Source organism: Sabethes cyaneus, chromosome 3, assembly GCF_943734655.1.
Source record: "Sabethes cyaneus chromosome 3, idSabCyanKW18_F2, whole genome shotgun sequence".
NCBI classification, from domain to species: Eukaryota; Metazoa; Arthropoda; class Insecta; order Diptera; family Culicidae; genus Sabethes; species Sabethes cyaneus.
In genome coordinates this window covers 159,800,883-159,827,861 of record NC_071355.1, presented here as the reverse complement: position 1 = coordinate 159,827,861, position 26,979 = coordinate 159,800,883, and the positions used below count along the sequence as shown (strand labels likewise).

At 38.5% G+C, this 26,979-nt stretch overlaps 1 long non-coding RNA gene across 1 annotated transcript in view; it reads right to left on the bottom strand.

The window, feature by feature from the left end:
- LOC128741892 (uncharacterized) overlaps positions 1 to 26,979 on the bottom strand; it is a 442,705-nt gene that overhangs the window by 39,297 nt on the left and 376,429 nt on the right. The window contains exon 2 of the long non-coding RNA XR_008412237.1: positions 24,754 to 24,827. This is a non-coding gene — a long non-coding RNA (uncharacterized LOC128741892). The remainder of the gene's footprint in view (positions 1 to 24,753; positions 24,828 to 26,979) is intronic.

The window sequence follows — 26,979 nt, the reverse complement described above, 5'->3', positions numbered from 1 at the left end:
AATTTCCCTGCAAAGATGGCATTTACCTCAAATCCGGTATGAACAAGACGACCAGGAGCATAGCGAGCAAGATGGTTAGACCAAGTGGAGCGAGATCTGGCGGAGAATACTCGGTGTTCGAGGAATTCGAGAGCGGTAGCCCACAAGCGAGTTAATTAGAGAAATCTTGTTCAACAGTCTTAGGACGGCAAGCAACTTAAGTAAGTAAGGACACACTGTAGTATGCAGACAGCGTCGATTCGACTTTTAACGACTGTGGCCAACAAACTACTGGGAGTAGGCAAAGTGAAGGTCGGTTGGTCGGTGTATTCACTGAGAGCCGTTCCTCGAGATCAGTGCTGCGTTGGAAATTGCCACACATTCCAAGAGACTACACGAAGCAACCTTGGCATGTACTCTACAAAAAAGAGAATCGTAACGACCACGTTATGAGAGATTTCAAGTATCCAGGCGTACAAGTTGGCGGTGGCTGTCCAGCAATAATGGAAGTTACCAACATCAACCTCAATCATTATGACACAGCACAGCATCTGTTGTGGCGGTCGACAATAGAAACTAAGTGCGACGTCACATTGATCACAGAACCGCACCGATTTCCACTCCACTACGATAACTAGTTTACCATACATGTGATGGGAAGCTTTCCCATTCAAGAGCTGATTTCAAATTCGCATGAAGGTTTCGTGATCGCCAAAATCAATGGTATCTATATCTGAAGCTGTTACGGTCCCTCAAGGTGAACCATTCTATCGAATGATGGACGCGATTACGGAAAAGCTCGTCGGAAGAAGGCCGATTATTATCGGAGGGGATTTTAATGCTTGGACAGTGGAGTGGGGTAGAAGATGGACCAATGCCAGAGGGTATGCAGGCTGCAGGCCCTAGCAAAGGTGGATGTCATATTATCCAACGAAGGTTCGGCTAATATTTTCCATAAGGATGGTCGCGAATTAATAAGAGACATTACCTTTTGCAGTTACCTTGGTTGGTGGCAAACTGGAGGGTTTGTGAGAAGTATAGCAATAGCAACCCCCTGGCGATCCGGTACAGCGCAGGTCAACAAAATGAAAATGATGTAGCAGTACGGAGGACAAAAAAACTGTGAGCGGAAATGGAAGACGGAAACCTTCGACAAGGACTTCCCAAGAAGCAATGTAAGTTTTATTGTACTCTTATGGCGGTCTTCATAAATGATTTTGATCTTTAATGCCATCATAAGAATGTAACAAAACCCAAAATGTTACTTGGGTTCTTTGTTGAGACTTTTAAGGCGGACGTCGAGCCTTCAAATCGGAGCGCGAAAGGGCTTACAAATACGTTAGTGAGGGCATGTGAAGCAACCATACAAAGAAAGCAAGAATTGAAGATTCTATGGTGAACAGCTTATTGGTGGAACGAGCTTAGTGACCTCCACCATAGTAAGAAGATAAATTTAGAGAGCTAAAAACACAGCAGACCGATTCGAGCATAGGTTGGAGTTCCAATCGGCAACAGTTGTATTGAAGATGGAAACAAAAAGTGCAAAACGAACAGCTGTGTCGTGGCGTTGATGTCAATCCCCGGAGCGACGTGTACCGTACCCAAGCAACACAGCTTGTTATAGAACAGTATAATATTACATATATCAGAACTTCTCTATTACCTGAAAAGCGCAAAAAATTGAAGTCTAATGAAACAAGTATTGAAAGAAGTATGTATCAGGTTATTTCATACCAATTTAAAACGTTATTATAGCATAAGCTACAACTTGTTCTTCCAGTAGTTTAAATTTAGTAATGGAGACATAATAAAAACTTCGTGTTGACATGTTGACAAAACAAAAATTATTCATTTGATATGAGCTGTCAAATAAATTCAAGTTATCACCAAACATCTCAAAACCTTAATAATAACGACATATGTTTTCAAAGTACGTTTATAGTACTCTTAAGCGACTACTTTCCATGAATATTATTTTCTAACTTGTTTTGTGTGTTACTTGGGTACCATCATGGCAAAGGTCAAAGGGCCAACGATAATTGTGGACCTTGAGTCCTTGACACAGAAAAGATAAATGCCATCTTTGGACTTTTCCCGAGGCACGTAGCAATGCGGTGGCCACCTACTCCGTAGTTAGACTAGGAGACAATGCTGAGAGGTTACAGGAGTCCAATGAGGAGCTCATAGCTATTGCAAGATTTCTGAAAGTGAAGAAGGCACCAGGTCCAAATGGAATTCCTAACGTAGAACTAGAAGCCGGAGCGTCTGCGGAAATGTTCAGGAAGATGCTATAGAACTTTCTAGAGGAAGGTCACAAAGGCTGGCATTACTGCCGAAACCGGGAAAGCATTCTAGAAATCCAGCATCGTATAGACCAATCTACCCACTCGATATACTCGTAAAACTGTTGGACATAGCCACGTGGACTATGTCTACGTGAATTTTGCAGTAGTAAGCGAAGACTTCTGGCTAGTGTCTCCCTGTCGATTCTCAAGTAGAAATGTCCAGTCTGGATTTACGCGATAAAGACCAAATGTAACCTAGCAAAGTCGAAGGTCACGTTCCAGCTCATGGTCCAGCGAGTCGTGGGCATGTAGCACAATTATATCCGAGGCAGTATGTCTCATAGCAGGAATGATCCCTATCGGCATCACACTGGTTATATGCGAAGGGAAATCAAATGTGTCCAGAACGCTGTATGATCTGGATCAACAGAACGCATTCAGAGGTGACCTTCCACTTGACGCAGTTCTTATCTGGACACGACTGCTTTAGACAGAACCTGCGTCAGTCTGGCCACGCTGAGTCGCCATTCTGTCCAAAATGCAGGAGCGTTGAAGAAACACAAGAGCCTGTAATATTCGATTGCTCAAGATTCGAAGTAGTGCGGAGTGAGACTCTTACACAACACAACACAACACAACACAACACAACACAACACAACACAACACAACACAACACAACACAACACAACACAACACAACACAACACAACACAACACAACACAACACAACACAACACAACACAACACAACACAACACAACACAACACAACACAACACAACACAACACAACACAACACAACACAACACAACACAACACAACACAACACAACACAACACAACACAACACAACACAACACAACACAACACAACACAACACAACACAACACAACACAACACAACACAACACAACACAACACAACACAACACAACACAACACAACACAACACAACACAACACAACACAACACAACACAACACAACACAACACAACACAACACAACACAACACAACACAACACAACACAACACAACACAACACAACACAACACAACACAACACAACACAACACAACACAACACAACACAACACAACACAACACAACACAACACAACACAACACAACACAACACAACACAACACAACACAACACAACACAACACAACACAACACAACACAACACAACACAACACAACACAACACAACACAACACAACACAACACAACACAACACAACACAACACAACACAACACAACACAACACAACACAACACAACACAACACAACGCAACACAACGCAACACAACACAACACAACACAACACAACGCAACGCAACACAACACAACACAACACAACACAACACAACACAACACAACACAACACAACACAACACAACACAACACAACACAACACAACACAACACAACACCACACAACACAACACAACACAACACAACACAACACACACACACACACACACACACACACACACACACACACACACACACACACACACACACACACACACACACACACACACACACACACACACACACACACACACACACACACACACACACACACACACACACACACACACACACACACACACACGAAGACTCTTTAAGACTCTTTAACTTTAGATTTCTTCAACTACACACATTTGTCTTTCTAAACTAGTATTATTTCAATAAAAACTGCAATATCGTAAAGGTTATCGGCAGGCAGGCCGATAATATTTTCACGATATGCGCTAGATCTGTCAACTGCATGAAAATCGAAACGCTTGGCGTTTATTTGAGTTCAATTGAATTGATTCAGAGGGGTGCATCTGGCGATGCATAATCAAAACCTGTGCACGTAAAGCATGCGATTTTGACGTTGTTCTGTCTTCTGTGACGTTGGCAGTGCCGTGGCTATGACGGCAGAGGAGAGTATGACCTTCCGGTAATATTATGTCTCTTCGCTTTCGAGTCCACCCGGCTAGGATTGCTGCTACGGCTGACTGAAGCCACTCGATCGAGATAAAAATTTCAACCGCATTGATTTATGGCTTTGTGGTTTCTATAATTTATGATTTTTGTTAAATTTTTCGTTGAAATGAATGAAACATACGGAATGGAAAAAGCACAGCATTTCTATGCATGACTTCAAGTAGGTAAAATCGCTCGATACTTCAACTCGTTTGTATTTGCATTTGGTATTTCTTTTTAGTTAGTGGTTTCAGTTCACATTGTAAATCGTAATTTGTTTCAATAGTATTCTGGGTCCACGGAACTACAACACTGCTTGGAAGACATATAATGTCGATAGATTGTTTTGCTACCGTACCGAAAATTATAACATGAAAACCAAGAGTGATAGAATATTAATTAAATTTACAATGTTTCGTACCGAATGCCTTAAAACTTAGGTGTGGTCAATTTTGAAAAAGGTAACAACTAAAACGAATTTTTATTTAATTTAACATGTTTCCATTAAAGTCTTAAAATACATATCGAATAATATGAATTAGATATAATGGCAATTCCCTTTTATATCCCACCAAAACTAAAAGCAGTAATTTTATTACCAACCTTCGAACTAAACCAAACCATTGGAAAATTCCAGCCAGCACTTCTACGGCTTCGCCTGAAACTTACCAATAACCTATGACCGAATTTTCCACTGTACGCTACTTCCACTGGCCAGCTGGACCGCAGAAGTGTTAAAGCGTAATTCGATTTCATTCACCGCCACAAATCAAGTTATACCATCATCTGTCCGAATCGGAACAGGAGATCGTGTGCGTGCAAGCGTTTCTCCTGTGGTTGAAAGTCGAATGAAATTCAATCTTTCTATCAGAGATGTAGGATACGTATAAGCGATGACTGGAGAGAAAGGACAAGACCGGATACATCACTTTGCTTGAACTTTCCTAAGGTCCCATCAAATCACCCGGTCTTTCGTCTTCATTTGCCAGATTAAAGTTTATCCTTAGTTAGTTCCACTGACAGACGGTTTCTTTGTTTGTTTGTCGATATCATGCGCCACCGGGGTTTGAATGCTTTATGTGGGATTAGCGCTATTAGATATTTGAGCAGTATCCTAAATGCCTGATCGGAATTAAGGATGCAGGGGAAATAGCGATAGTAGACTCTACTGTAGGGTTGATGATAAAACTCAATTTATGACCGTTGACACGCGTTAGATTTCATTTGCCGGGAGGAGCTGATTTCGTTGGTGACTGCCACTGGACGTGACCAAAATTCGAAATTAAATTCAATTCATTTGATTGGATGTACAACAACAATCAGGGCGCTCGTCACTTCATCGTTGTGTGATGATTTGAATTTTGGTTTTAGCACTATCGAAGGGACGGGGAAAGGCAGTGCTCTTACTACGAGTCCGTTCAATTACTTTGAGAAGTGAAATTAATTTTTGTTTTTGATAAATTGGATTATTACGAATAATATCAATTACTACACCAATTGGTACATTGCAGTAAAGTTCTCAAGAAAAACTAGATGTTTTATTGGTGACGTTAGCGTTAAACACAAATTAAATATAGCGGATTCCTTTTTCAGTCCATTATCGCTTCTATGCAATCTAGTCTGAAAGCTTCAATCGAAACAGTTTCAAATGAAATTTGTCAATCCGTTTCGCATCCAAGGGAAAACAATGTTCCTCACTATTCTTTCTCTGTGCTTGCTAACGGCAGAAGTGCCATCCCGAGGGGCACTTCATCTCCAGTAGGCAGCCGCAATCCGCACGCACTTTGGTGAGATTTCCGCAAAATGTCGCGTTTACGGTTGTAGCAGTCAACAGAACGATCCCGCCCTGTAAACCACGCCGGAACCAAACAGAGAATATTTAAATTGGTGACGATATATAAGAAACAGTATTAAGCATCTTAATGACTTTGCACCACTTCCGGCAGCCAGCCAGCGGTCGGAGTGACAGCCTGTTTTGAAAAGTCCGTTTCGCAGTAAACCCCACCACCGCACCGCACCGCACCACACCGAACACGGGAGTGCGGCTACATTAAGGCGCATTCCCTGGAGAGGAACAAAAGAATGGAGGACTGAGTGGAATGTAAAGTTTTTGCCGGATTCTCCCACCAATCGGAATGTCAGTTCCAATTTACACTTTGCACGGGTGCTACGAGCAGTGACAGTCGTGTACTGCTTTTAAAGTACCTTTTGTATTCAATGTTGTTGAGTGTACATTTTTATTTAAAGTTTACGGAACAATGACCGTCACATTCTAACAATCAAATATGGTGATTTGAAAGGGAACATTATCTCGAGTGCAACTTATCATCTTGAAAGTTTTGAATTGATGCTAGATGTGTGGTAATTTTAGGTGTCAGCTGAATAATTATTCTTCCTGATTGGATTTTTTAACTACCGTCATCCGGGGATACTTGCAACACTTTGGCGAATCGCACTTTTGACAGCTATAACGCATTTGTTTGTTAACATAACCATTTATACCCAATGCCATTTTAAAGAAGGGACGTTTACCTATTGTTTAGTTAAGTTTAATCCATTACATCATTGGTTTGCTTGTTTCTATACGATTGGAAAGTAATACCACTTTCAGAGTAGGAGAAATGGATGTGCAAAGTTGCGTCAGTTCATTGACATGGAATTATTTTTTATTGTTTGGTTCCTGTACACAATAAGTGCATCATATAAGCTAACAAATAGCAACTTTGAGCTTTGTTTATATTTTGAACTTGGAGAAGAAACGATGAATTCGTGTTGTTACTTCCAAAATGGCGCGGCTTGCAGCACTTGTAAAAATGAAAATTATCGTAATAGACAGTATGTACAAAGTAAGTTTGCATCTGTACGAAGTTATTTTGTCTACCACCATCTCCAGAAAAAATAAAATTGTGGAAAATTCCACGTGCCTTGAAACGGCATTTTCAACCAATATCTTTAAAAAGCGATAGACGAAATTGGGAAACAAAAAACGCCTCCAGTATCTCTTGTTTTACTACAAATACATTCAAAATATCTCAAAATAGTCATTCGCGGTTTGAAATCAGATATAAAATCATAAGAAACGCAAAATCAGAAAAGTGTTGCAAGTAACGCCTTACTGGGTAACTTGCAACACCCCTATTTTCGGTTCATTCTACAGATTCACTTAGTTTATATTTTTTCTCATAATCATAAATCAAAAGTACTCACCACTATACAAGTTTTGGCTACTTACACTTCGACCTAAACGGTATACTTCGAAAGTTATACTAAGTCAAAGTTCAAAAGTGTTGCAAGTATCCCCGGATGACGGAACTGGAAGATCAGGAGGCTATAAAGAGTAATCATGCCGAAAGACACAGGTTTAAGTGGCAATGCGACATTAGGCATAATGGAGCATAAGCAAATGGACGTTAGGCATAATTTACAAAACTTAGCTTTTCTATGAATACGCACTTGAGGTAATCATCGCTTTGTTACAATGCAATGAGAATAGGGGCCGTTCTTTTATTTTATTTATTTAGTCGTCAAATCATAGTAGACCTTTTACATTAGTTATTACATTATATTAGTTCTATTACTACAATACAGTCTACAAAGAAAACTGAACAGTGCAACTTTTAAATTACATAATATTGCTTACATTTTTTGCATCTAACGCGTAGAATTAAAGTATTGTTTTAATTTTAATTTAGACATAGTAAAGTCAACATTTTCGCAATGTTGGTTATAGGCGATCATCATCTGATTTAAAGGCCCGAATTTGGCATAGTTTGTGCGACAGTGACTTATGCTAAATATATTTCGGTTCCGCAATTGACGGTTCGGTACATAAAAGCTGAATTTGGATAAAATTTCCATAGAATCTATACGGTGTGAAAAAATATCGTTTACAAATGACACTTTGGCGAACTCACGTCGCTGTTTTAGTGTCTGTATATTTATAAGCAAGCAGCGGGCTTCATAAGAGGGAAGAGGAAAGCTTGTCCAATTTAGTTTACGCAAAGCAAACAGCACGAATTGTTTTTGTACTGATTCTATTCGTTCCTGGTGTATTCATGAAAATGGTGACCAGACTATGCTACAGTATTCTAATATTGACCTCACTTATGCAAGATATAGTGTTTTTATTGTGTATGGGTCACGGAAGTCGTAGCTAAATCTTTTTATAAATCCTAGCATACTATTAGCTCTGTTGATAATTGTGTTATAATGTTCAATAAATGTTAGTTTTGAGTCTAATATAACTCCTAAATCTCTGATTTTTTCACACTTTTCAACCAAATTATTTCCTAGAGAAATTGTAATGTTTGGCATGTTTCTTTTTCTACTGAAGGCTATTGATCTACATTTATGAGTGTTAAGTTGAAGAAGACTTTTGTTACACCAAATATAGAAAACCTGTATTTCGAGCTGGAATACTCTGACGTCCTCCTCGTTTGTTATTTCTAAAAAGAGCTTCATATCATCGGCATATATTAATACCCTAACATTTCTCAGCAAGAAAGAGATATCGTTCACAAATAAAATAAACAAAAGAGGGCCTAAATGTGAACCTTGGGGAACTCCAGAGGTTACTTCTAGAGGGTTTGAGTTTTTCCCTTCAAATTTGACTATTTGCTGACGATTAGTCAGATAGGATTCGATCCATTTAAGCAGATCTGATCGGACTCCTATTTTTTGTAATTTAAATAATAGCATGGGTATATCAACGCGATCAAATGCTTTGCTGAAATCAGTATATAATGCTTCTACATAGCTCCCTTTGTCCATTGCATTCAGCGAATAACTAACGAATTCAATTAGATTTATATTAGTTGAGCGGCCCTTAAAAAACCCATGTTGCATATTAGATATTCTATTTTTGACTTGATTGAACAACGATTCATTAATGATTGCTTCAAAAAGTTTGGGAATACAAGAAATAATAGCAATACCTCGATAGTTACTTATATCAGATTTTTTACCGCTTTTAAAAATTGGAATGAGGTATAAGGCTTTCCATGCCTTAGGGAAATAGCCGGATTCTAGTGACATGTTAAAAAGCCAATACAATGGAGCTGTAAGTTCTAATGCTAACTTTTTCAAAAACACGGGAGGAATACCGTCGGGTCCGCAACCCTTGGAGGCATCCAACTTAGTTAAACCTTCTAAAATAACATGTGCTTCGATTTTTTTGATAGTGATATCAGTAGTAAATTCTGGGAGGAAATGGAAATATCTGTAATCCCGATCTGTTTCCGAAAAAGCAGTATAAGTTCCTTGAAAAAAAGTTGAAAATAGATTGCAAATTTCATCTGGGTTATCAGCAACCGTTTCGTTGAGATACATTTCTGTCGGATAATTATTCGATTTCAATTTAGTTTTTACATAATTAAAGAAATTTTTTGGATGACGTTTTAATTCACTTTCGGTTTTGGAATTATATTGCTCGTATGCTGTATCAATGGCTACATTTAGTTGGTTACAAATATCTAAGTAAAGGGCCAGATTTGCGTTACTGCCATTATTCTTGTACCTTTTATGGGCTTTTTGTTTGCGATTTTTCAAGTTTTTTATTTGTTGGTTAAACCAAATAGGATATTTTGAATAGCCATGTCGCCTTACTTTCTTTAGGGGAACATGCTCATTTATAATTTCATTTAATAATTTGTAAAAGATTTCTACAGAGGTTTCGATACCTTCATCACAATTGAGAAGGGTTTGCCAATCTAATGTGCTAAGACAACATAAAGCCACAACGCTGTTTAACATAACGTCGTTTGCCATGAAAACATTGGCATAAACATAAGGGATCATTTGACCGAAAAATGTTTCGCGTAACAACCTTTCGGCATGATGCTCTCAAAAAAGTTAGGGTGATAGGGTGATTGATCGTGGTTCGATCAAACGATCACAACTGTGTTAACAAATAACCGGCCATACACCGACGTTAGTCGTTGGTTTTTTACCTAATTCAGGGACAACAAATAATGCTAAATTCTTAACGTTAAAAGAATAGGAATTGGCGAACCGAAATACTTTAAAAAAAATTCAAAAGGTAAAGCATACGTTTATTCAAAACTAGCTGACCCGACAAACTTCGTATTGCCACAAATTAAACTGTGTTGTACATAAATCGTGAATCTCGGATGACCTTTGTCACAATCTCGAGTTTTGCAAGATTCTGGGGAGTTCATGGGTGTTTTAATATACAAATTTTCCTCACAGTAAAGTAGAAAACAAATCCCCCCTTTGCTTAGCCTGATAAAATAAAGCGGATAGCATTTAAATATTCGCCATCATTACAAACCATTTCGCAGAATACCATTTTGCGGAACACCAATACTCGGTTGACCATAACGCGGAATATAGAGTTTCGCAGAATACCATTTCGCGAAAAACCTTACGGAAAATCTTTTCATAGAAATATTTTCATATTTCGCAGGGGTGACCCAACTGAAGGAAAGTAATAGAGGTCAGTAGATCTAGGCAAATAAATAAACCCAGATAGAAGTGATCTCTACGGGGGTCTGCCCCCCGCAGTGGCCGACGCTTCTGACGGCAGGTCGCCGGAAACACCCGCGGCCTGTGGTAGTCTCGCGCTGAATTATCAAATGTTACTATTGATAGTTTTTGGTGGTCTTGTTATTGATTAATGTTTTATGAAAGAGTCTAAAGTCTCGAGTTCGATCAGTTTTTGAGTTACGCAAAAATTTCTGTTTTATTTGTATGAAAGTCCTTATCCCCTTACCACAGGGGTGAGGGGTATTAAACCATCATGAAAAATTCCTACCTCCAAAACCCCTTACATGCCAAATTTGGTTGCATTTGCTTGATTACTTATCGAGTTATGAGGAAATTTGAATTTCATTTGTATAGGATCCCCCCCCTCCTTAAGTGGGGAGGGGTCCTAATTCATCATAGAAAAAATTCTTGCCTCCAAAAACACCTACATGTCAAATTTGGTTCCATTTGCTTGATTAGTTCTCGAGTTATGAGGAAATTTGTTTTTCAATTGTATAGGAGCCACCCTCCTAAAGTGGGGAGGGGTCCTAATTCACTATAGAAAATATTTTTGCCTACAAAAACACCCACATGCTAAATCTGGTTCCATTTGCTTGATTAGTTCTCGAATTATGAGGAAATTTGTATTTCATTTGTGTAGAAGCACCCCCTCTTAAAGTGGGAAGGGGTCCTAATTCACCATAGAAAAAATTCTTGTCTCCAAAAACCCACACATGCCGAATTTGGTTCCATTTGCTTGATTAGTTCTCGAGTTATGAGGACATTTATATTTCGTTTGTATAGGAGCCCCCCCTCTTAAGGTGGGAAGGGGTCCTAATTCACCATAGAAAATATTTTTGCCTTCGAAAACTTTCACATGCCAAATTTTGTTTCATTTGCTTGATTAGTTCTCGAGATATGAGGAAATTTGTATTTCATTTGTATAGGAGCCCCCCCTCCTAAAGTGGGGAGGGGTCCCAATTCATCATAGAAAAAAATTTTGTCTCCAAAACACCTACGTGCCAAATTTGGTTCCATATGCTTGATTAGTTCTCGAGTTATGAGGAAATTTGTATTTCATTTGTATGAAAGCCCCCCCTCTTAAAGGAGAGAGGAGTCATAATTCCCCTTCTAAAGAGGAGAGGGGTTCCAATTTACCCTAGAATAAATTCTTGTCGCCAAAAACACCCACATGCCAAATTTTGTTCTATTTGCTTGATTAGTTCTCGAGATATGAGGAAATTTGTATTTCATTTGTATAGGAGCCCCCCCTCCTAAAGTGGGGAGGGGTCCCAATTCATCATAGAAAAAAATTTTGTCTCCAAAAACACCTACGTGCCAAATTTGGTTCCATATGCTTGATTAGTTCTCGAGTTATGAGGAAATTTGTATTTCATTTGTATGAAAGCCCCCCCTCTTAAAGGAGAGAGGAGTCATAATTCCCCTTCTAAAGAGGAGAGGGGTTCCAATTTACCATAGAATAAATTCTTGTCGCCAAAAACACCCACATGCCAAATTTTTTTCTATTTGCTTGATTAGTTCTCGAGTTATGCAAAAATTTGTGTTTCATTTGTATGGGAGCCCGCCCTCTTAGTGGGAGGAGAGATCTCTAACCATCACTAAAACCTTTCCTGGCTCCAAAAACCTCTACATGCAAATTTTCACGCCGATTGGTTCAGTAGTTTTCGATTCTATAAGGAACATACGGACAGACAGACAGAAATACTTTTTTATAGGTATAGATTTGTATGGGAGCACGCCCTCTTTGTGAGGGGAGGGGTCTTTTGCCATCGAGAGAACCTTCCCTGGTCCCAATAACCCCTACATGCAAATTTTCACGCCGATCGGTTCAGTAGTTTTCGATTCTAAAAGGAACATAGGGACAGACAGACAGACAGACAGAAATTCATTTTTATAGGTATAGATTATTTACGAGCGTCTTAGTAGAACTCACGAAATATCGCGAACTAATTGAAAACGAATTCCTTTTAGTTCTACTATAATTTCTGCAGATATTTGCCACGCTTATGAAGGTTGCAAGTCGTAACCGAAAAACGCGTATAAGTGACGTAAGTCAAATTAGTAGAACTGAAAGGAATTCATTTCCAATTAGTTCGTAATACTTCTTTTATTGATTTTTTGTTAGAGTTCCCATAATCATGAAGTTTTTGTGGAAATTTTTTTCCAGATAGTATTTTTCTGGATTGGTGAGTAAATTTGCTTACATCAGCATGAAAAAATATTTATTTTTCAATACCTACAACAGCTATGAATTTTTAAAATAGGGGATGTACAGTCAGTCCACTTTCTACATTATTTTTGGGAAAGGGAGGAAGTGTCTGATGCGAATAGTGATTAATTGGATGAACTAGAAAATTCCGATATTGTCCAAAAATATATTGAATCGTGCAATGGCATGTGAGGCTCGCACTCACACTCTCTCGGTTGGTACTCGAATGTTTTACTCACTAAACTACTGCCGCCCGTTATATTTGGTAATCTTATACCTAGTTTTGTTTCATTCTCCCAATCCTATCATTTCCGTATACGCACGCACCACACACTCTTATGCGACGAAATTATTTTTGTTTGATTGCTCTTTGTTGATAGAAAATAGAGTAGGAAATGTAATCTACGCGGTCATTGCGATAGAAACAAGTCGTGCGTTGCCGACAGTCGTTCCGTCGGCAGTCTCGTGATTAAACCTATCGGTTGTGCCGAAACACACATGACCGAAACACGAATGACAGAAATCCAAATGGCCGAATTTCAACAACAGTCACAGAAGGCCGAATCATGAAAGGCCGAATCATGAATAGCCGAATCACGAAAAGCTGAATTTTCTCGGAAAAACATGTTTGGCAAACAATTAACAAATAACTTTGAGCAAACAAAAAATTAAATAAGCAAATGATTGAATAAACAAGTAAATATGATTGAAAGTTTTTCCAATCATTTACCCCTAACCGCAAATGATTTACATTCGTCATAAGGTGCGAGACCTATTCACTGCGCCAATAGGAAATGTTTTCTAGATGATTCAGGGCTAGACGGCCGCATGCCGCGAGTGTCCACCGGCGACCCGCCGTTGGAAGCACCGACTACTGCGGGGGCAGTCCCTCCATGTATAGCATCATGGAGCGAGTCGCGCTTAATCGGATATTATCGTATATAAATACCTATATAGTCGGAACGCTTATAATTATTCCTAATCACGTATATCGCTTCCGAAATAGTACGAATATACCAGTTCGTAATTTGTACGTAATGCTGATTTTTATCTTTCATATACACATGAAAATGCTAGCTGGGTTGTTAACCAGCCCAAGCGCCAACCCAACCCATTCAGAAGGCGAAAGGCGGAAAGGCGAATTTTATGTAAAAAGCCTGAAGACAAAAATGATAATTTTTAGAAGCACCATAACTTAGAAAGAGGTACTCTTAGCACCAAATAAAAAAATTAGTGTTTGGGAACTCTAATTTTTCGAAAAGGAACAAGTGCTTACACAAGGTTTGAACAGAACCAAATTGGAATTGCTAAATTATAAATTTTTTATTTGCTCTTGTTTTTTTGCCGATTTTATATCCCCAATCTAAAATGGAAATCATCATTGATTTGATCGAGTAATTAAAATTATTTTCCTATTATTCTTTAAGTACGTATATGTACGTAATTCAAAATGCTTCAAATTAAAAGTATTTTCTATTAGCAACGAAATAGATTATCGTTTTCTCTTTCAGCTGTAGCTATAAAACACATTCCTAAAAAGAACAACAATTATCAATACGTCTTGATTTCCTTCAACAGCCCGAGATTTTCGTTCTGGTGTATAAATAGATCTCCAAGCGCTTCTCTTTCCGAGCCATAATTTAGAAATTAGATTTTTTTTTCTTCCAGCCCATTGCCCATCTTTATGCTAAAACTAATTAATCACTCTAGATTGATCTTGCCCCATCATGCACAGCAGAAGACCGGCGCAAAGCCCCGAAGAAGCAGCGATCCGTATCCGAACCGACGATCCAATCTGATCCGAGAGAATCGAATTGAGCCTTCCTGTCAGCATAGTTCGATCACGCACAACGCAGCACCATCATCGGGCAATGTTCGATCGATTGATCTAGGAAACCAGAGAGAATGAAGAAACCCGCCGCGATCACGTCAATCTGTTCGTGCGAACTCACTCACGCGCGGTCGCCGCGCCTCGGAAAGGTTAAAAGTTTTTTGACCCGCTCCGGGTGGTGATCTTGAACTAGAATAATCGCACAAGAATCGCAATTCATCACGTTCACAACAAACCACGTGGGGCGGCGGCACTGCCTCTTCTTGTCGGTTCGGTCGGTTGGTCGGTCGATTCGTTGGCATCCACTTCTTCCCTCTGGCGCCCTGGCGTGGTGTAGAATTATAGGATCTCGTCTCTCATTTCGCACTGTTCTCCACCGATAGCTTTATGGGAGAGGAAGTACGCAGGTGAATACTCCGAAGCAGCAAAACAACTATCATCAACGATAAAAGCTCGAAAACATTTTCCACCTTGCCTCCTCGTAGTCTGACACACCCTTCGGTCTCCCAATACACAACTACGATGGGAAGTCATTTCGTGCGAAAGTTTCGCATATCGAAACCAAAACATCGAGCGAACGTTCTTAGCCGCCGAATCAACCCCGAAGGAGGTTTCACTGCTCTAGGATTGATCAATTATTTCCGATTGAATACCGCTTCCGAACTCAGTGTGTATACCGCCAATGAATGTTGTTATTTAATATTTAAGTGCCTCTCACTGCGTAAAATTCTAACCTGGCAACAAACCATTAAACAGAGTTTTAAAAATGAAACAACCCTAGCTTGCGTAGAACGCGGCCACATCACAGGACATTGACTTTAGGGCATGAAAGAGTAAGTTCTTTGTTCTGCTCTTTTTGGTGCGATAGTTCGTCTGATCACCGGCATTGCTATGCCTGCAGCGGTGCCCTTTACCAGCCAGCCCAGCAATGAATGGTTCAGATGTCCGCCTGGCTTGGTAAGTACCAATGTTGTACGCCGCCGTTCGTTCGTTCGTAGGCAGAAAGACAACCAAGCACTGAGCAGGCAAGGCAGTACTGGTACATTTACGAGCGGGCCATGTACGGTCCTGGAGAACATGATGCCGCGCCGGAGAGCGCTCGGCAGATGGGTCTACGGATGGTTTCCGAAGCATCGTTCGCTTTCCCGCTAGGTGGAATGGTATGCAAGTGAATATACATTACAAAGCAGTTAGTGCCTTAGTCCCTTTGTTTCACACTGGCATTCCACACTGTTTCCATTTCGTAAGGGGGATTTACTTCGACTCTCGGCAGTAACTAACCTACGTACCGCGACGGATTCGCCTGAGCTGAACATGAAATCCGGCGTGCAACCAAAACATGATTACAGGGTGATTCGAATCAGCTGTTTTTATGGGTTTTCATCGTAAAAAGTTTTGATTGAATGACATCGTAAAATTCATATCTGAAGTTTTTTCTATGACAGAGATTGATTTTATTTATTTATTTTATAAAAATATAGGGACCGGTTATGTGCTGTCGTTTATCATTAGTTTTCCGGTTATAGCCCTGGAACCAAAAATAACGCATCGTATATTATTTGCCATTAAAAGACAATGAATTCGATTGTAATTGGAAAATAGATTTAAAAAAGATTAGTACATAGTTTTTCCGACTTTTCTTCGGAATAACCGTGGCAAATGTTTGTACAAAAATTTTCGGATAATATATTTTCTGCATAGCTAAGAAAATTTACTTACATTTTTGTAAAAAAAATTTACTTCGCGATGCGTAATTCCTGAGATATAATTTAATTTATTTGGGGGTCTTTGCCTAGGGGCATGAACGAGGGGTTCACGTAGGACTACGAATGCGAGTATAATTTGACAATACTTGGTAATTTTAATATGTTCAGCAGTTTGTTACGCAAATTTATAATTTACTGTATTGTAATAAATGCTTTAAAACATTTATATACATTTGTTAAAAGTCTGTACGCTGTATATAATTTTTAACAATTTCTTAGAGTTTGAATTTTAACTAAGAGTTAAACTATCAGACCACAATTGCACATCTTCTAATTAGCGATGATTTCGTATTTTAACAATTTTTGCATGATTTGTAGTACTAGTCAACTTTGAGTGACTGGCTTGAAACAGGAATGCAGTTGACAAAGTCAGCTTTCTTAAGAAGCTTGCTTACAACTATAGTTAAACCGAACAAATAAATAACTATTCTGCGTTATCATTTCTTACACTGATTCGCATTCGTCAATTTCCACAAAATTGTTGATAGCCCCATGAATTGTGATAGATTGATTTGAAGTAAAATTGCCTTACAACTAACATGTGGATAGCCAGTTAAAACATTAACTAACTAACGTCCTCTGCATCTTACTAGTTCCTTTCGACACTCTACTTTACAGCTGTTTGAATACTTACCAGGAATATAATTGAAACTTTGTAAGGAATTGCAAGCAACTAACTGATGCAAAGCAGCAAATAAAACGCTAAAAAACTATTCTCGGATAAGACAGTCGCTGGTTTTCCTCGCTTTGAGAATTACTGCAACACGTCGCCTGCACAAGTATCCCTTCAGCCCTGTTTCCGTGCAAAACAATAGTTCCGAACAAATTCTTGCAGTATATGGATGCAATCTGGCAAAAGGAAAGGATGACCGCTCACTTTTCTATGACGTTTCACGATCAGCACATTAAATTGGACTAGATTCAATATTTAAAGGAAAATTCGGTTAAAGAAAATGGGTGGTTTTATACTTCAACAAAATTGTTTACTTTCAAGACATCAAAAGAAAAGGGGTGATTTTGCACTCTGGCGTACTTCCCAAGCACAGATATAAAATTGGAATAGGTTTAAATGTCGTAAGAATCTTCGACCTGTTGGGACGGGAGGGGTTTATTTTTTTTTGTAATAGGAAACCACACTAAGCAGATGGTTCTGTTTAATTGTCGTCCCAGCCTGTGAAGCAAGGTAATCACGAAGACTATGTATGGAGAAATTTAACCTTGAAACTTTTTGTTAATTTTCGCTATTTGCTATAGTATAAACTGAAAAATAAAATTGTAATGAAAACCACATAATTGCTGCATCTATCATGAATCCATTGGTATTCAAATCATCAAAACCCATTCATAATTGACAGAGCGATTAGCGCTCAAAATCATTCATTTTTTCGTGACACTTGCATCTGTTTTGATTTTTTGTTATTACCCCCTGTATCAACCACCCTCCTGAGAGGCGTAGTTCTACTTCAAAACACTTAGTGTTAAAAATCTAAAGTCAAAGTAAAAAGCCAAGAGCTAAAGTCAATAGTCGAAAGTCTAAACGAAGAAGTCCAAAGTCAAGTCAAACTTTCACCCAAAAGAGAAAGGTGAAAAAATTGAAAATTAATAATCAAGACATAAATTTCAAAATCGAAAATTAAAACTAGAAAATTCGTAGTAAAAATTCAAAAGATGAAAATCAAAATTTTTTAATTAAAAGTTGAAAATTAAAAGGTAAAACTCAAAATTAAAAAACCAAAAATCAAAAGCCGAAAGTTTGAAATCAAAAGTCAAAAGTTGAAATTCGAAAGTCAAAAGTAAAATGTCAAGAGTCAAAAGTCGAAAGTCATATATCAATTTTGTAACTAAAAAGTGAAACTTCTCAATTCAAAAACCAAAGTTTTACTCAGAAGTCCGATAGAAATTGGAATGAAGTTAAATGTGAAATTAGGCTTCAAACCGGATTTGAAATTGGACATGAAAATTTGCGAGTTTTGCAGGAAAATTTGCATGTAGAGGTTTTTGGGGCCAGGGAAGGTTCTTATGATGGTTAGAGACCCCTTCCCCTTACTAAGAGGGGGGGGGGGGCTCCCATACAAATGAAACACAAATTTCTCCATAATTCGAGAACTAATCAAGCAAATGGAACAAAATTTGACATGTGGGTGTTTTTGGATACAAGAATTTTTTCTATGGTGAATTGAGACCCCTCCCCTCTTTAGAAGGGGAATTATGACCCCTCTCCCCTTTAAGAGGGGGGAGGGGCTTCCATATAAATTTCCTCATAACTCGAGAACTAATCAAGCAAATGGAACCAAATTTGGCATATGATGAAGGTTTTTGGAGGCAAGAATTTTTTCTATGTTGAATTAGGACTCCTCCCCACTTTAGGAGGGGAGGGGGGTCCTATACAAATAAAATACAAATTTCCTCATAACTCCAGAACTAATCAAGCAAATGGAACCAAATTTAGCATGTGGGTGTTTTTATAGGCAGAAACTTGAAAAACTCGAGATTGTGACAAAGGTTATCCGAGAATCACGATTTATGTACAACACAGTTTAATTTGTGGCAATACGAAGTTTGTCGGGTCAGCTAGTTTAAAATAAAATTAGATATTTTACTTGAAACTGGACTTTAAACGGGACTTGAACTGACATGAACTGAAACTGGACTTTAAATTGGACGTTAAATTGGACTTAAAATCAAACTTGAAAATGAACTTGAAATTGGACGTGAAACTGAAAATGAAAGTGAACTTAAAATTATATTTAATATTGAACTTGGATGCGGATTGATTTGAGCTAATGGATGAAAATAAAACAGGTCTTAATTCAAAAATAAAATGGCAGAACGAAAGTCAAAAGTCAACATAAAAAATAAACCTGATAATATTTCAGCAAAACAAAAAAAAAGCAAAACAAAAATAAATCATAGAGTAAAAAGCCGAGTACCAAAACAAAAGACGAAGGTTAAAAGCAACAGTCAGAGTCAAAGTACGCAGAATCAAGAATAAAAAGTCAAAAACTAAAACAAAAAGACAACACTAAGGTTAAAATTCAAAAATTAGAATGCGTCAGTGACAGTCAAAGGTTAAAATCGAAAATAAAATAACAAACCAGAAGTAAAGTAGAAAGTCAAAGGTAAAGTCGAAATCCAAAAGTCAGTTCAAATGGTAAAAGTTCACAGCCAAAGGCCAATAAAATGAACAGTCGAAATCAAAAAAGTTCTGAACACAGCCTAAGAGTTGAAACTCAAAACTTAAAAGTTAAAAGTCAAAAATCAAAGGCCAAGAGTCAAAGTCAGAAGCCAAGTGCCAAAGAAAGTCGAAGAATAAAAATCCAGAGTCAAAATTTCAAAGTAAAAAATTAAAAATCGAAAATTAAAAATAAAAATTGGAAAGTCGGAAATCAAAATTTGAAATTCGCAACTCAAAATTCAAAACGCTTTCGAAATTAAAAAGTCAAAAGCCAAAGTCAGAAAAATAAAATACCAAGAATTAAAAGTCGAAACACAAATGTAAATTGAGTGAGCCATGGGCGTAGCGACGGGGGGAGGGGTTCAAACCCCCCCCCCCAGAAGAAAAATTGATCTACAATTTCAAGCTTGAAATTTCACAGCCATCAGCTTAGAGCACAGCCCGACAATACCACTTTCAATTGCAAATTGTCACTCGACAATGACGCAATGAAGCTTCGGTTTTAACTGAAGCAACACCGCTTCGCTTCAAAGCTGGCTTCAATCTGCGTCAGTAAAACAGGTTTCACGTCAGCATAGCGATCGGTTTTAAAGTTTCGTTTTCACTTTCCTATCAAACATTCAGAAGAAAGTTAATAACTTTTAACGCAAATGAATTGAATTTGAGTAACATTTCATACAATATAACGCATGCCGATATATATATATATATATATATATATATATATATATATATATATATATATATATATATATATATATACAATATATGCCGGGTCTTGGTTTAGAACACAACAAAATTTGCGGGGCTGGCTGTACGATCTTCGTCGTTGTCGTCAGCAGCTTAGAGCCGGGGTGGTTCGTGCTGTTAGCTTCATTCAACTCGATCTTGGGTTATTCGTCGCCAATTTCCCAGGCGTTTCTGAAGTTGTAGTCCACCGTCCACAGGGGCGCGTATGTCCTCAGTGCGCATTGTCAAATCCCTAAAAACTACCGGTCCAGAAAGGGGTTTATACATTGTCAGCTTCGTACGGCGGCTTATGCCTCTTGATCGTGCCGTTTCACGAAGTAGGCTTGATGTTCTGCTTGAATACGTTGCTGGATCTCCTCATTTGTGTTGCTGTCCGTGGCCAACAGCGATCCCACATACACGAGCTCATCTACCACTTCTGGTTCGTCGCTGCCAACAATTGCCGTCCGCGAAAAGCGCACGTTGCTCTCGTTTGAGCCTCTAACATACACGTATTTGGTCTTCGACGCATTTATTTTAAACCCAATCCTCCTAGCCTCCGCTTTCAGTCTAGCGCAAATGGCCTCCGCCGTGGCAAGTTTCTGGTTTTAATATCAAAACGCGTAGCCTGCGAAGTTTGCTACATTTATTGAAAATCAAACTTCTTTTACCCCCTCAAGAGCGATCTTGAAAAGCATGGAGGCTAAATTGTTAGCTTGTTTCGATCCTGGCCGCGTCTCGAAGAGGCTCGATCCTTTACAGCCCCTCCCAGCCGAGATTCGAACACTTGAGAAAGCGCAAGGCTATTCAGTCAGTCACGACAACAACATATACCTCGATGCCAACTGAGAGGAAAAATTTTAACATTTGTCTGATTTTATTTCAATTCGATTTTTTGTCAAATGAAGAACACTCAATTTCAACCTAAATAGTTTTTAACTGAAAAAAATTTCCCATTTCTTGAATAAAGTGCTTAAGGTTAGGCTGCGTCCGATTTTTTTTCGTAAACTCCCCCCCCCCCCCCCCAAGAAACTTTTCTGGCTATGCCCCTGGAGTGAGCCAAATTTGAATGTCAGAATTTAAAAGCCAAATGTTTTAAACATTGACTGAAAATTTGAGTGTATTTTAGTCTTAATAAAACGCTAAATTTGTGTTATGGTCGCGTCAAATGATTAGGTTGCTGTGGCTTTTTTCGACAGACGAAACTATTGAGCTATCTGTGTGGTTTGAATTTCCAGCAGGCCGAACGCGTCTATATGGTACAAACCACAACAGTTATAAAGGAACTAGCTGAAACCCGCGCGCGTAGTCTCGTGTCTAATTGAGAGCAAATTGGCGGTACGCTATGTACCGCTGACGCTATGTAACACTATCAGGTGCGACTACGTTACTTTTGCTCATCTTGAATGTAATCTGGTATGATTGGTTTGAGTCTTTGCTTAATGTGGGCGATTATTACCACAAAATATCAAATTTATAACAGGATGAGTTTAAATAACAAGTATTTTATAGCAAAATCTCCTATGTGTTTTGTTATAAACTTGGTCTCGTTAGTAGTTAAAATAACAAAAATTGTAACAAAATCCGCTCTAGGCATATCACAATTATATCAATTTATGATATAATTTGATCAAGTTTATTTCAAGATGAGTTATAAAAACCAGTATTCGGCCCTGCTTTTTAACCAAAATGTAACAAACCGTGTTATAAGTAGCAGAACGAGATAGATTCTTTGTAAAACATTTCGTGTGTCGCTAGTTTTGCTATCACATTTTTAACACACTTTGATAGAAATATCAACTGGAGCTACAATTCTGTAATATTTTTGTTAGAATCATCTGATCGGGAATTGAATGTTTTCCAAATCATCATCGAGAGCGCATATACGAAAGCGATTGCTTCTATTTTTTCGGTCTTATTTCGTGCTGGTGGAGAAAGAGTGGTTTTGATGTTTATTGAATAAAAATTAGCAAACTACTTACATTTATGTGAAAATAGTTATAAAACATTATAACCTATGAATGTTACATTCTTTTCTGTTTTGTGATATTTCGGCAAAGCGTTTTTTTTTCGGGAAAGCGCACCAAAGAAAAGGAATGTAGGCTGAATTAAAAAAAAAGCATGCTGAAAATACCCTCTGGTACTCTATATTTGTTTTGTTGGAGTAACTAGTTTTCAAAACTTGCAAAATTTCGATGACGTATTAATTTTAGCCTACTATACCAATATGCACGATAAAATTTAATGCGCATATGCTGCGTAACTACGAAAACTGCTAAAAGTTTATTATTTATTCTTTCTGGTATTATATTATGGTCACTATAAATCTAATTGACAATGATGATTTGACAGTAAAACTTTAACTTTTTTGCTCACGGCTATACATTTTCAAACTAACAAAGCTGGCTGGCTGATTTAGTTGTTTTGCTTCAACAAGCTTTATGCTTTATAGCTTTATAGAGCACAACGGTGGTTATCGTCAAGCAGCAAAAAGTATAATCTGATTCATTGCTGCTTACAACATTCAACAAGGTTAAAAAACGTTCTGAAGAATGGGTCACTTGGTCGGAAGGCAGTTTTATAGCGGTCATCAGAAGATTTTAGTGGAGCTCATAGTTTTATTACCGGTTCTATGAAGTTGGTCATGAAAACCACCAGAGGAACGTGATAAAACTAAAATTGTTGTTTGGAATCTGAAGCGTTTAATAATTTTAAATTTGAATACTTACTAGGGATTACACTGGAAATTTATCTTAAGAACTTGGAGTTGTGCTTAAATTGGCTTTGAATTGGGTTGGGAAACCCAATTGGTTTTAAAAAGAGATTTGAAATTGGACATAAAATTAGTCAGTTCGACTTAAAATAAAATTTTAAATATTCTTAAAACTGAAATATGAATTAAGCTTAAAATTAAACTTAAAATTGGGCTTGAGAAGCGAATTGAAGTGAATTTGGAGTTTAAAATTTGTCGAAAGTTAATTTTGAAATTTTACTTGAAACCAGACTTAAAATTGAATACGAAATTGGTTTTGGAATTCGATATATTTTTACGCAATTAATTTTCCGATCGCAAAAATATCGGGCAGAAAAATTAAATGTCCCATACTGTCGGGTTACACTTTAAAAATTTTGCTTTGTTTTGAAATAAATCGAGCACCTGTTCCGGCGTACCCCAGCCTTGGCCCGCCAGTGATTACGTGGTTATCCTTCAGTTTTGGTAGCACCGACCATGCTTCCGATTCATCCAGCCTTGACCAATAAACTATTGTCATTGCATCGCAGTACGTTATTTTTATTTCTTAATGATAGCTAATCTAAATATGCTTACTTTTTCTGTGCGCTTATTTTTGAGAACAACGTATAATAGAGTATTGCGGGTCAGCAAACTGGAAAACTCACTGTTACTCTGAACAATAGCAAGACGAGATGAACTCCCATTTTTCGGCTGTTAGGTTCTGCTGAATAATGTTTCATCCCGTAAAACTTTGTTGCAGAGAATATTCACCGGTCAGGCCGGGGAATATTTATTGCCAGTGATGCGGTAATATGTTTCCGCTGCAGCATGAATAGGTTGTGTTTTATGGTTGATAATATACGCTTTCTTGCTGCAGGGATGGATGCATAGCCTCGACGAGAGTTGAAATTTTTATTCTGCCGTCGTTGTGCACTTCAAGCATAGCGAACCGATGATGTTACGGTCGAGCATAGCGATATTAATAAAATGAACTACGCGTGGTACACAGATATCATCTATCTTCAAGGCACATCACGAAAACGGCATAAAATTGTCCACATGTAAGCAACCAGCAACACCCTGCCGAGTCATGTCACAATAGGATACTCCATATTCACGGTATGTGAAGGAAAAATTCAATGTGGCGGGTGACGACGCGGATGCAGGGGTTCATCGGGTTTTATTTTGTACGGTAGTTGTATTGCCCCTCAACAATAGTAGAATATCGCGCATCCATTCGAGCCATTCTGCGCGGCCTTGAACTATGTTTTCTGTCCGCTCATCGTTCGCTTTCCGCCATCATCGTTGCGCCCGACTTAGGTTCGATAGCCGCATTCATGAGCGGGGCAAGCGCGCGTGTGTGTCGAGTCAAAAGAGCGTAATTTTATGATCGTTCGTTGAAGAGACCCGCTGCTCAAGCACGCGGTCAACGATCTGATGAGCCATTCTAATGGTGAGCTTTTGCGCTAGGATAGGATCGTTAAGGTAGAAGATTTTAAATCGTTTGGGCATTGTTTTGGTTTAACATTGTATTTTATATTTTAATTAAGCTTTGAAACTCCTAAAATGTACTTACTCTTCCGTTTGCGTCCTGATCAGTCCAAAAAAGTGTTCGGCGAAAGTTTCAATCGAGCAGCGCCTTGGTTCGCTCTTTTGTATGTCGGCCAATAGGAGGACATGAAATAAAGAAAAAAAAAACAAACGAAAAAAAAACAGGTATTAATTGGCTTAGTCGTAAAAGAACGTCAACCCACATGGAATTTGTCACCGGTATGGAGGCGATATGATCGTACAAAAAACTATCGAAACCACTATACAGGTGGTGATCACCGACCTAACTGGGACACATTAAGGCCAGCTGCCAAAAGCAGCGAATTCGCAAACACTGCGCAACCCTGCCAGGTGCCATTACGCTCGTGTAAACATACGTCACTTGAACCTGGACGGACATTAGTTCACTTTTAACTTCTGGGCTACAAATGGGTGACCCGCGCCAAGGCCATCCATCCGGTTGCGAATGGCTGCAAAACAGTCAATGACAGACAGTGACACCTCTCTTAGTATCCGGTCAGTGTGGCGACTAAAACGGGTTTCTCGCTTGTTTGATATTCGGCATGCGTGTGAGCTGACGTGATTGATTCTTTTTTTTTTGCGGATATTTTGGTAGTGAGTTAAAAGGTCGCAGTGGAATCGTGCGAAACTGTAGCTTTGGGTGGATTTGAATCTATCTGAGTGCGTTACTATTAAACTCTGGCTGGGTGCGTTTATCTTCAGTTTCTATTTACTTAAAGTGCGATTCTATAAGAAACGCTCACAACCTGCATCATTTTTTGTAATATTTATTCATGGATGGTTGTAAAAAATATATTTACGAAGTCGGTCGTAGATGCAGAAACTATTAGAAACCTGGAGAACTGAGTCATAAACTTTGACACAGCGATCTTCAAGCAATTTACTTTCTGTTTCCAGACAGCATTTTAGATATCTTCAATAAAATACAATTCACTGACAATATTTTTCATTTTAGGGATTCGACATGGACTCAAGAGTTCTCAAATAAATGAAATCATGTCTTTTACATCGTTCACATACACTTAAATTTAAAGGAAGAATATCGAGTCTCATTCAAGTTACTTTCGGAGTCCCCCAAGGCTCTCACTTTGGCCCTCCATTGTTTGTTTTTTCCGTTAACGATAGTCTTTCTTTCTTTCCGATAGTCCGAAGAGTCAAGGACCTCGATTCAATTTCGTGTTATTTCGAACAATTTTTCATACTATTGTAATAATACAATTAAAATCTCGCATGACTCGCTCCATTTTGAATGAAACTTTCAACGTGTCTTCAGTGGAGAAAACAATCCTATTCTTACAGGTCAATTGACCATTACAATTCAAGAACAATTTTTACAAAACTACTCGTCGCCAATGCTTTGAGCGTCTCGACAGTTGCAAAACAGCATTATCCTGGTCGAGTCATCTAGTGGGTTGAGCTTCTATATTCCTGTTTTATTGGTGTGATCCTTGAAGAGCACAGATTTTACTGCACAGTCGTCCGACACCCCTTGCGACGCGACGTGGTCGGCCCATCGTAGCCTGATGATTTTCGCCAGGTTTACGATGGGAATCTTTTGAAATTCAGTTCGTGGTCTGCACCACACTCCGCTTTTCATTTGTAGGTACTCAGCCAAAAATAGTTCGCAATACGTTTCGTTCAAATAAGCCAAGTGCACGTATATCTTCCGTCAGCACTGGCGTGCAGACTCTTCTTGCTTGTCAATTTCTACTCTTTCAATGATTAAGCTTTCATGATAACATTTTTGTGGTATTAGAGTTATGGCCGATAAATTTCCCAGTTAGCATTTTCATATTATAAAAAGCAAAGCAAAGCTTAGGTGCTACATTCCATTATCGAAACTTGACCTTCTGTTTTTATACGACAGACTTCGCAGCCAGCTGTTAGAGTGCAGGACAATTGCAGGGCCAGTTTCTACGATCCTATTAACTCTAACAGCCTCTCCCAGTCGAGATTCGAACATACGATGACAGGCTTATTTTTCATATGTATATAAAATGTTCATATGTATCTATATAGATAAAGATAAAATTCAGCATTACGTACAGATATACAGTCAGGCCACAATCATGGGCCACACACAATTGTGGGTCATTTTAATTTTAACTGTCGATTAATGCATGAATGTTATACTAATTTATTGACAAAAATGTTCTAAAGGGTTATAAGCATTAGGTTAGTTAGAGGGGATGCCTAGGGGACCAGGCCGCTTCCAGAGTTATGCAGGCCT